At 45.1% G+C, this 13,047-nt stretch overlaps 1 protein-coding gene across 2 annotated transcripts in view; it reads right to left on the bottom strand.

Moving 5' to 3' along the window:
• LOC108315151 (MLX interacting protein) overlaps positions 1 to 13,047 on the bottom strand; it is a 65,809-nt gene that overhangs the window by 39,131 nt on the left and 13,631 nt on the right. The window lies entirely within an intron of this gene.

The raw sequence follows: 13,047 nt of genomic DNA, 5'->3' as shown, positions 1-13,047 counted from the left end.
GGCCTGGGCAATAGAGTAAGACACTGTCCCCCCATAAAAAAAAAAAAAAAAAAAAAAAAAAAAAAAAAAAAAAAAAAAAAAAAAAAAAAAAAAAGGGTAACTATGGTAAAGCTGAAAACAAGAAAACTGAAGATAAACCAAATACATCTATCGACAGATGAATGGAGAAAACACACTGCTATATCCATAGGATAGAATATTAACTACAGGTGCAGATAGCAACACACCGAGCAGAGGAAGAGAGACACAAAGATACAAACTGTCTGATTCCATTTATATAAAACACACGGAAAGACTAATCTAATTCATAGTGATAGCACGCAGATGGCGAAGAGGAAGATGCCTGGCAAGGGGGCAGGGGAACCTTCTGGGGTCACGGAAATGTTCTATATCTTGATTGTAGTGGTCACACATGCATAAACTTGCCAAAACTATAGATAAGTCCACTTGTAAGGGTGAATTTTATTGTTTACATATTATACCTTAATAGAGCTGATTGAAGTTTTTAAATTATAGTAATGATATTCAGGATCAGGAACAATATAAGGAGTTGGACTTTCTTAAATAACGCTAGTGGGACTATTAACTGCTACAACTTGCTTTTTGTAACAGCTTTATTGGAATATAGTTCACATACCATACAGTTCACTCATTTGAAGTATACAATTCGGCCAGGCATGGTAGCTTACACTTGTAATCTCAGCACTTTGGGAGACCAAGGCGGGAGGACTGCTTGAGCCCAGAAGTTAGAGACCAGCCTGGGCAACAGGGCAAAAACCCATCTCTACAAAAAAATACAAAATTAGCCAGGTATGGCGGCATCCACCTGTAGTCCCTGCTACTTGGGAGGCCAAGGCAGGAGGATGGCTTGAGCCTGGGAGGTCAAGGCTACAGAGAGCCGTGATCACGCCACTGAACTCCGGCCAGGGCGACAGAGTGAGACCCTGACTCAAAAAATAAAGTGTACAATTCAATCATGTTTCATATATTCAGAGAGCTATGCAACTGCCATCACAATTTTAGCGCATTTAAAAGAAATGGCCACCCTCTTTAGTTATTCCACTTCAACCCTAAACAACTGTCAATCCACTCTGTCTCTATATGAACACAAATTCTGGACATTTGGTATTTCATATAACTGGAATCATATAATATGTAGCCGTTTGGGACTGACTTCTTTCACTCGGCATCATGTTTTCAAGGGTCATCCATGTGGCACTTGTCAGCATTCCAGTCTTGTTTGCTGCTGAATATTCTATTGTATGCATGTATCACATTGTTTAATCCATTCATCAGCTGGTGGACATTTAGATTATTTCCAACTTTTGGCTGTTATGAGTAACACTTCTGTGAACATCTTTGTACAAGTTTTTATAGGGACTATATTTTCTTGGGGAGATCCTTAGGAAGGGAATTGCTGGGTCACATGGTAACTCCATGTTTAATGTGTTGGGGAGCTGCCAGACTGTTTTCCACAGCAGCTGCATCATTGTATGTTCCCACCAGCACGCAGAGGGATCCGATCTCCATGCTCAACAACACGTTCCACATACTAATGCTGTGAAGTAGCCTCTTACTGTGGTTTTGACTTGCATTTCCCTAACAATTATTGGTATTAAACATCTTTTCACATGTTTATTAGCCATTTGTATATCTTCTTTGGGAAAATGTCTACTCAAGTCTTTTGTCCATTTTTTTAAATTGAGTTATTTTTAATTTGTAGAATTCTTTATATATTCAAAATATACAACATTTATTAAATACATACTTTGTCAATATGTTCTCCCATTCTAGGGGTTGTCTTTTCTAATTAACAGAACTTTTGAAAACTACCCTTGCAATATACATCAGACTTCAGTGTAGATACCTACTTTGATGCTGTAGTTTCACTTTTAAGAATGTATCTTAAGGAAATAATTTAAGAAGTGTAATGAGAAGAGCTATTAACAAGGATATTCATCAAAGGACTATTTAGCTGAATCACAACCCTTACCTCACACCATACACAAAAATTAAATTAAAATCATTCACATTCTAAATGTAAGAGCTGAAACTATAAAACTTCTTGAAGAGAATATAGGAGAAAAACCTTAGAGAACTTGGCAAAGATTTCTTAAATCTAATACAAAAGGCGTGAAAAGAAAAAAAAGACAGATATATTAGACTTTTTCAAAATAAACTTTTGCTCTTCAAAAGACTACTGAAAATGATGCTGCAGGTCTATTTTTAACTACATGGGCACAGAAAAAAGAAAAAAAAAAAGCAAAGTGACAAAACAACAGGGTGTAACTCCAAGAGCACCTTTCCAAGGTTCTTTTCTTCCTATCTTTCTGAAATGTCTGAATCCCATATTTGACCATGAGTATGCACCTCTATACAATGAGGGAGGGGGAAGAAAAAGAACCTCCACAAAACTATTTCCTCTTGGCAAAGGGGAAGAAGTGAATGTACATCTCATAATTGGCAAAAAGCAAAATTCAGTTAGCCTGGGACACAGTCTACCCTGTTGATTGAGTTTACTTATCTGCCACATTTCAAAAATGAGAATATACTGTAATTTTTTGAAGAGTTTAGGATCTTTGCCCTTTCACATGATTTGCAGATAATTTCTTTTCTTTTTTTTTTTTGAGACGGAGTTTTGCTCTTGTTACCCAGGCTGGAGTGCAATGGCACGATCTCGGCTCACCACAACCTCTGCCTCCTCGGTTCAGGCAATTCTCCTGCCTCAGCCTCCTGAGTAGCTGGGATTACAGGCACGTGCTACCATGCCCAGCTAATTTTTTGTATTTTTAGTAGAGACGGGGTTTCACCATGTTGACCGGGATGGTCTCGATCTCTGACCTCGTGATCCACCCGCCTCGGCCTCCCAAAGTGCTGGGATTACAGGCGTGAGCCACCGTGCCCGGCCAGCAGATAATTTCTATTACATATACAAGTTAATCTGGTGAACAACATTCACTGATGTTACTGGTTAATAATGGCTTTGGAGTATTCTGTAAAAGGAGTCTGTACATATACCATTATCTCACAATTATCTGGAGCTTAATTTAGTTATCCAGAAGTAAAAGTAATTCAAGATAGATAACAAAGGTCTGTGCACTTGACTCAGAGGAGAGTCTCTAAACCCTCACTAAGTTAATTACCCTGATTTTACACTCAATTTAACAACATATGCAAACCAACAGAAAATGGGAGACACCAGACAAAAAGGGAAACTCACTGCTGAGCAAGTGGCAGCCAACAGCCTAGAGGAGACGATCATTCAATTTGAAAACCTGACTCATGAGAGAATATAGTACTGCTGAGCAGAGAATTCAATATACCTTAACAATGGAGATTGTTACACAATAATGTAATTAATAAAATTAAATAAATATTAAATAGATTACACAATAATGTAATAAATAATATTCAAAATGTTTCTAAATAATCAAAAGTTATATTGTGTTTAATATGTTCAAGAAAGCAGCCAAAATGAGCATGTATTTGAGAGAGATTTCTACTTCCCATTAAAAATGGTTAATTTTTGTTGTTGTTAAGACAGAGTCTCGCTCTGTCGCCCAGGCTGAAGTATACTGTAGTGGTGCAATCTCGGCTCACTGCAACCTCCACCTCCCAGGTTCAAGCGATTCTTTTGCCTCAGCCTCCTGAGTAGCTGGGACTACAGGCACGCGCCACCACACCCGGCTAATTTTTTTGCATTTTTAGTAAAGATGGGGTTTCACCACACTGGCCAGGATGATCTCAAACTCCTGACCTCTTAATCTGCCCACCTGGGCCTCCCAAAGTGCTGCGATTACAGGTGTGAGCCACTATGCCCGGCCAAAAATGATTAATTTTTATAAAAGAGATGATTAACAAAATAAACAACAGTGATGTAGAAAACTGGTTAATATCAAAGGAAGCTCTCTATTCCTTAAGAGAGGGGAAGACAGGCTGGGCGCTGTGGCTCACACCTGTAATCCCAGCACTTTGGGAGGCTGAGGCGGGTGGATCACAAGGTCAGGAGTTTGCGACCAGCCTGGCCAATATGGTGAAACCCCGTCTCTACTAAAAGTACAAAAATTAGCTGGGCATGGTGGCGGGCGCCTGTAGTCCCAGCTACTCAGGAGGCTGAGGCAGGAGAATCGCTTGAACCCGGGAGGTGGAGTTTGCAGTGAACCAAGATTGCACCACCGCACTCCAGACTGGGCAACAAAAAAAAAAGAAAAAATAAGAGAGGGGAAGACAAATTAGGTATTTTTGCAAACACATTTTAATAGCAAGCCAACTCTAATCCCATAAAACTCAAAGGACTGACCTAAAGAAGTCATTTTAGATCCATTCACAGATTCTTCTGTGCTCCTCAAATGGTACCACGGAGGTGCTTCCCAAGTCTGTCTCTGAATAAGACAAACCCTATGGATAAGGTCATTTCATCTCACCACCCAGCCATCTAGCTCCTCTGTCCACCAGGTCTACACTGCTCCTGCACTGCAGCCCTAGCTTTGAGAAAAAAACACTTGAATTTGGCTGTCTGGGGCAAGGGACCTGACATGTTTTTTGCACTCTGCATTTCCTCCTTTTAGGCTCTTCAAATGTGGGGGTATAACCACACCACACTTGGAGAGTTACTAATTCAAATGCAGAGAAACGAAGTTCCTGACTTGGGGAGGAAATGAGTCTCCATCTTCTCATTACAAACACCTCTCCATGTGAGCAGCTCCATCCTCCCACCCTCCACGGAGTTCTTCTAATGCCCTAAGCTCCTTCAGGGCTGGGATTTCCACAAAGATATCTGGACATGAGGAATATTCCTCATAAAGCCACACAAATAGGAAAGCAAGGAAGGGCAGAGGTAGGACAATGCAACCTAAGTTGGCACCAGAAAGCCAAAACCCCAAGGCTCTGCTCCTCAGTCTGAGGGAGTTCAGCAGAGGAACTGTTCTCTCTTGCTGGTTATTTGTGCCTGAAGCAACATATACACACAGGACAGACACCGGACCAAAAAGGTGTTGGGGAGATCAACCGGAGCTGCAGGGACAGCAGGTGGGGAGCTTGGCCAGAGCAGGTGGTCTCATGTCTCGAACAAGCAAGGGCTAAGTGAGGCTGAGGCCACCAGCATACAGTGTAATGCCTGGAAGCACAATGCCCCTAGCGCATTACCAAGAGGCAAGGCTGGCTGCAACAGCTGGGGTCCAGGATGCCCAACAGACCTAGAGACCGCAGTCTGCTCTGTAATAGCTTGGTTTTTGTGTTTGTTTGTTTTTGTTTTTTTGAGACAGGGCCTTGCTCTGTTGCCCAGGCTGGCTGAAGTGCAGTGGCACAATCATGGTTCACTGCAGCCTCAAACTCCCCAACTAAAGCCATCCTCCCAAGTAGCTGGGGCCACAGGCACAGGCCACCATCCCTGGCTAATTTTAAAAATAATTTTTGTAGAGGGTATTGCTTTGTTGTCCAGGCTGGTCTTATATTCCTGGGCTCAAGTGATCTTCCCGCCTTGGCCTCCCAAAGTGCTGGGATTACAGGCATGAGCTGCCACGCCCGGGTGCTCTGCAGTAGTTAACTCACTGTCCTAAGAGCTGTTCCCATTGCTCCTGCTAAGCAGAGACACAAACAGAGGCGGTTTCTCCTCTGGAAACAGTGGTCCTCCTCCCAGCCCAGCCCAAGGATCAGCAGCAGAGGTGGAAGAAAAGAAGCCAGTTTCAGAGCATCAAAGTGGTGCACACCACACCAACTGGCACTTTATTCAAAACAATGATGCCTTTGTCAAGCATAGCCCAGGAGCCGGTTGAAAAACCTGCCCTTCCCTCCTAATTTCTACTTTTAAGTCCCCATGACTTTGAGGCACCATGTTAAAAAGGAGGAAAAAAAATTACACATAAACCAGTATCAGCCAACCCATGTGACCTGACAGAAGGCAGGCCAGCTGCCCTTCCAAGACAACACATCACTGAAGCTGGTTGTTCTGCAGCCATGGGTCACCTACTGGGCAGCTCAAGCTCCCAGGACACATTTACGTCTCACTGATATATTTCCAGTGATCCCAGCCAACAAAAAACAAAGCGCTGAAACACAGCGCTGCTGTGTCAATCTTCCAGTTGTCTGGGAGGGCAGCACACCCCAACCTCAATCTGAGCTGCTTAGCGGGGGTGGCTGCTCCCCATCTTTCCAAGAACCTAAAAGTGGCTGTTCCAGGGCCCTCTAGGACAGAGAACAGAAGGAAAATCTCTCTTCGGGGAAGAAATGGGGGCACCGGCAGACCAGATGACAGAATTTCTCACACCACACCCTGCCCTGCTTGCTTTATCCCTACTTTACCAATCAGGGTCAGCCATCTCCAATACCACACAAACACGCCCGTAGCTCCAAGGAGCCAGCAACAAGCACACAAACAAAGATAAGCAAACAAACTTATCAGGTGCAGTGCAGCTGGCTCCACATAGGCCCTGCCAGCTCCTCTGCAAATACAGCCTCTGGTAGGCTGCTCTGAGAAGGATCTGGAGAAGGCCGTGCATAGCACAGGTGAGCTTGCCTACCTGCTGGCTCACAGTACTGTGCAAAGCCAAGGCCAAGGCCAAGGACAGGCCAGAGCTGAGCTGCTAACTGGGTTCTTTGATTTCCCATGGACAAGGCCTTCTGCCAAGGTTTCTCATGGAGGGAAAAAAACGGCAGATTCCAAAACTAAAGGGAAAGAGAGTCTAGGCCAACAGATAAGGGACCAGCGTGGGAGATTAGGGAGCTGGGAGTAGGCCTTCTACTGGGCCAGGAAATGGAGCCCTCAGTAAGGAGTTCTCAGCAAGAACACAGCAGGGGGACGGCGGGCAGGGCAGGGGACACCGGTCTTCACACAGCTGGGCCTAAACAATTTTAATTTATTTTATTGTTGTGGTTTTTTTTTAGAGACAGGGTCTCACTCTGTCACCCAGGCGGGAGTGCAGTGATCATAGTTCGGCAGCCTCCAACTTCTGGGCTCAAGAGATCCTCCTGCCTCAGCCTTCTGAGTAGCTGGGACTACAGATATAAGCCACCATGCCTGGCTAATCTTTTGGTTTATGTAGAAACAGGGTCTTGCTATGTTGCCCAGGATGATCTGAACTCCTGGGCTCAAGTGATCCTCCCACACCAGCCTCCCAAAGTGTTGAGATTACAGGCATAAGCCACCGAACCTGGCCCTGGTTATGTTTTAAAATTGAGGCTAGGTGCAGTGGCTCACACCTGTAGAAAGGCCAGGGCAAGAGGACCGCTTAAGCCCAGGGGTCCAAGGCTGCAGTGAGCTGTGATCACACCACTGCACTCTAGCCTGGGCAACCAAGTGAGACCTTGTCTCAAAAAAAAAAAAAAAAAAAAAAAAAAAAAAAAAAGGCCAGGTACAGTGGCTCACACCTGTAATCCTAGCACTTTGGGAGGCTGAGGTGGGCAGATCATTTGAGGTCTGGAGTTTGAGACCAGCCTGGTCAATATGGTGAAACCCCATCTCTACTAAAAATACAAAAGTTAGTGGGCATGGTGGCGGATGCCTATAATCCCAGCTACTCAGGAGACAGGCAGGAGAATTTCTTGAACTCGGGAGGCAGAGATTGTAGCAGGCTGAGATTGCACCATTGCACTCCAGCCTGGGCAACAAAAGCAGAACTCCATCAAAAACAAAAAACAAAAACAAAACATAACCAAAGTCTTCATGCCTTCAACCCACAGCCCCTCTGCCGAGCACTCCGCTGACAGTGTAAGTGTTAGGACAGATAGACCCATGGAAGCACATAAGCGAGCAGCTGAGAAGCAAAGCTGCCAAGCCAGCGAGCAGCACCTCTGGACTCGATCTGACAAGAAATACTTAAATCATTTTTCAGAGTGTTTAGTCAGCTCTTCCTTCCACGTACCGAGTCATTCCCCAGTTTTGTAACTCGCAGGGACACGTATCCGCAGCGTTCCAGTACCACGTGAGAGCTCACGCCAGCTGGGAGGACTCACAACTTTCACGCAGTCTTGCTCTTCCTACCTCAGGCAGAATAAACAGCCAAAGGCAGCAATCACTGCAGGGACACTACCGTCACAGCCTCAGGGGTCTGTCAGCGGAGCGCGCCACAAGGCACGCAAGCTGGGACATCAGTCCTGTGGGCACGTTGCTGACCGTACATTCTACCCTTGCCCCGCTGCAGGCTGCTGGACACATGTGAAAGCGCAAGAGCTTTCAGCCCTGGACCCAGAATAAAGAGGTCAGCTGTGTACTTGCTGATCACCATTCCACCAGGAATGCCTGTCCCAGGAGGGTGTGACAGTGGGACAAGGAGGGGTGCCTAATGTGGTGACAGGAATTGCTGCCGTTTTAGAGTCCTGAAAGCTTCCCAGGGTAAAGGCTACCGTCAGGAAGAAAGAGGACGCACAGATATTTTCAGACAAAGTAGCCAACTGGGGGTATGAAAACAGAGATGAATGGAACAGGGGCCCAGAAGCACAAGAGGGGTTACCAAAAACACCACGGAAATATTCTCAGTGATCAACAGAGAGAGAGAGTAAATAAACGATAGTACATCCACACAAAGAAATACTATGCAGCCACTAAGAAACACTGCAGAAGCCGGGTGTGGTGGTGTGCATCTGTGGTCCCAGCTCCTCGGGAGGCTGAGGCTGGAGGATTGCTGGAGCCCAGGAGTTCAAGGCTGCAATGAGCTACAATCACACATCTGCAGCTCAGCCTAGGCAACAGAGTGAGACCTGTCTTTAAGAAATAAAAAATTGCAGGCCCGGCGTGGTGGCTCACGCCTGTAATCCAAGCACTTTGGAGGCCAAGGCAGGCGGATCACCTGAGGTCGGGAGTTCAAGACCGGCCTGACCAACATGGTGAAACCCTGTCTTTAAAATGATAAAATAAAAAATTGCAAATGAATATTTTGTGACTTGGAAGGATGTTCATACTCTATTACATGGAAAAATCCGTTGTGGCGTGTGCCTGTAGTGCCAGCTACTTGGGAGGCTGAGGCAGGAGAATCCCTTGAACCCAGGAGGTAGAAGTTGCAGTCTGCCAAGATCGTGCCACTGCACTCCAGCCTGGTGACAGAGCAAGATTCCATCCCAAAACTAAAATAAAAATAAGGAAAAAAATACATACACTTACCATGCAAAAAATAAAAATAAAAAATAAAGTCTATAAGGATAAACACTAGAGAATTGACAGGTTATCTCTGGATGCTGTAGTTTTTATTTTTTCTTTTAGCTTTACCTATATTTCTGATTTTTCTGTGATAATTAAAATGCAACTTGAAAAGAAAAGGTTAATTTTAATTTTAAAATGTAAAAAAAAAAAATCTATACTATGAACATAGAGAAATAACAATGAGTAAAATCTGGAAGGGGAGGAGGCCTGAAATCTGGAAGGAGGCCTGAAAGATGTGGACAAATTCCAAAAAGTAAGGTCCTAAGCTTCAAAGAATTCCCCAACTTTTCAGCAAACACATCTCCGCAGAGGAAGCACTGCATTGGGATAAATACAAATGCTCCTTGAATCTGGTTTAGAGGCCTCTGCTAAGGCACTTAAGAACCATAAAGCTACTTGCCAACACCTTTCTAAATCAGATCCAAAAGCCACAGCCAGGAATCCTAAGGAACCTGTGGCAAAGCGGCTGCACAAGCACTACGTATGTATGTGAGTGTGCACCGCACACATACATACACCCACACACTCCACACACACAACAAAACACACACAAGACACACAACACCACACCACACCAGACCCCACAAACATACACACCCATACACACACCAACACACCACACACACACCAACACACCACACACACCAACACCATTCCACACACACAGACACCATAAACATACACACACATTCCACACACATACCAACACACCACACACAACACACCCACACACCACAGATACCGCAAACACACACCCACAGCCCACACACATACCAACACACTACACACACCACACACAGACACTGTAAACACACACCCACACACACCAACAGACCACACACATGACACATCAACACCATACCACACAGATATTACAAACACACACCCACAAACATACCAACACACTACACACACCACACATCGACACTGCATACACACACACACACTCCACACACATACCAACACACCACACACCACACACCGACACTGCATACACACACACACACTCCACACACATACCAACACACCACACACCACACACAACACACAGACACCGCAAACATACACACACCCACAAACACTCCATACACATACCAACACACGGACCAACACACCACACAAACACCACAAACACACACCCATGCACCCCACACACATACCAACACACTACACACACCACACATCGACACTGCATACACACACACACACTCACCCCACACACACCAATACTACACCAACACACCACATGCCACCACACACATCACACACCACACCAGACACTGCAAACACACACCCACACCCCCCACACACATACCAACACACCACATACACCAACATATACACCACACACCACAAGCACACATACACCAACACACACACCACACCCACCACACATCACACACACTGCAAACACACCACACACATCTCACACACCCCACATATGTACCAACACACACACCATAAATACCACCAACACACCACACACACCAACACACAAACACTGCACACACACCATACACTGCAAACACACACACCAACACACCACACATACACCACCACACCATAGACACTGCAAACACACCACACACACTAGCAAACCAACACAAACACCACACACACAACACACTAACACACACCCCGCACAAACATGCTAACCATATCACATACAACAATATACACACCACACACAGATACCACAAACACATACCACACACACCAACACACAACACACACACACCCCATGTACCCTACACGCATACCAACACACACACCACAAATACCACAAATACACCAGACACACTCAAAACACACCAACACTGCACACACACCACCAACACACACCCCACAAATACTGCACACACACCACACACACCAACACTGCACACTGCACACACACCACACACATACCTGACACACACACATACCAACATACCACACACACAGCAACACACACCATATACATAGATACCACAAACACACCCACCCCACACCAACACACACACCACACACCAACAGATAGTACACACACCAACACACACATCATACACACTGCAAACACACATACCACACACACCAACACACAAGCCACAAACATGCACAGACTCCACACACCAACACATGTACTAACACACCACACACCAACACACATGCCACCTACACCAACACACACACCACACACACCAACACAAACCCTCCACACACACCAACACCCACCACACCCCACATGCCAACACACACACCCCAACACACACCCACACACCAACATACCACACACACCAACACACATCACACACAACACACACACTGGGGAAGCAAAGCCAGAGATATGTAACATAATATAAAACGTGCAGGTCAGAAACTAAGGAAGAGCCAAGACAGAGGCCTCCTCCATCTAAGTTCATGCTGTAATTCTGTTTCAACTCCAGCCAAATCAACTGCTTAGAGCTCAAAATATTGTTCCTTCCCTCATCCCAAAATTACCCTATGCAAACAGCATTATCCTAGTCAAATATAGTGGTGATGCTGAGGGGTAATAGTTTATTTTTATTTATTTATTTTTTTGAGATGGAGTTTTGCTCTTGTCACCCAGGCTGGAGTGCAATCTCACAATCTCAGCTCACTGTAACCCCCACCTCCCAGGTTCAAGCGATTCTCCTGCCTCAGCCTCCCAAGCAGCTGGGATTACAGGTATGCACCACCAGCTCGACTAATTTTGTATTTTTAGTAGAGATGAGGTTTCTCCATGTTGGTCAGGCTGGTCTCAAATTCCTGACCCCAGGAGATCTGCCCACCTTGGCCTCCCAAAGCGCTAGGATTACAGGTGTGAGCCACCGCGCCCAGCCAGAGTGAGAGTTTAAAATGGAATGTAAGCCATAGTCCAAGAATTCCACAAAGTGGAGAATATGCCCTCCATTCCTAGGACAAGAATATTTAAAATCATCACCCTAGCTCCTCATAACTCAGAGTAACTGTCTCCTAGGCACATGCATACCTCTGGGGTTTACCAGGCAGACACTCTTAGATTTGGTATTCAGAAGATTACTGTCCTTCGACTTTCAACAGAGTGGAGGCAAGAAGGTAGACAAAGCATAAGAACACCTAAAAAAAAAAAAATCTACCTTGGCTGGGCTCAGTAGCTCACACCTGTAATCCCAGCACTTTGCGGGACCGTGGCGGGTGAGCTGCTAGAGCCCGGGAGTTCAAGACCAACCTGAGCAACATGGCGAAACCCTGTCTCTACAAAAAAGACAAAAATTAGCCAAGCATGGCAGTGCATGCCTGTAGTCCCAGCTACTTGGGAGACTGAGGCAGGAGGGTAGTTTGAGCCTGGGATGTGGAGATTGCAATGAGCTGAGATTGTACCACTGTACTCCAGTCTGGGTAACAGAAAGAGATCCTGTCTCAAAGAAGAAAAGAAAAAAAAAAACAATATTTCTCGTGCCAGAGCTGATCTGTGACAAACAGCACACCACATTTATCTCTTAGGCCAAGACTCACTTCTAAACCAGGTTCAATCTAGATTAAACTCACATCCCCAGAATAGCTAATAGCTGAATTCCAACCTTAAATCCAGATTTCCTCCAGTTTTTCAAATACATCAGATCTCATCACACTAGCCTCACATTCCCAAATGGCAAGAATCACCCGAAGTTGAGTGATGGCTGCCCTTTCAGCAAACACTCTGTGGTTGGCCACAGTCTCCACTACTCCCTGCTGCCTGCCATTGAGACCAAGTCAACTGCAGTTTATGCCTACAGTGTTCCCAAAAAAGAAAGATTTCTCCATGATCATGACTTTATTAAAAGGAGGAAAATAAATGATAGAAAAGTTCCTTTTAGCCTTACAGATATCCTATTTCCCGACCCTTGTGAGCATTTAAGTTTGTGACCCTTGTCCCAGATAAACAATGTTAA

Source organism: Cebus imitator, unplaced genomic scaffold, assembly GCF_001604975.1.
Source record: "Cebus imitator isolate Cc_AM_T3 unplaced genomic scaffold, Cebus_imitator-1.0 Scaffold169, whole genome shotgun sequence".
NCBI classification, from domain to species: Eukaryota; Metazoa; Chordata; class Mammalia; order Primates; family Cebidae; genus Cebus; species Cebus imitator.
Note: the sequence above shows the minus strand (reverse complement) of the source record. Positions and strands in the feature narration are given on the sequence as shown.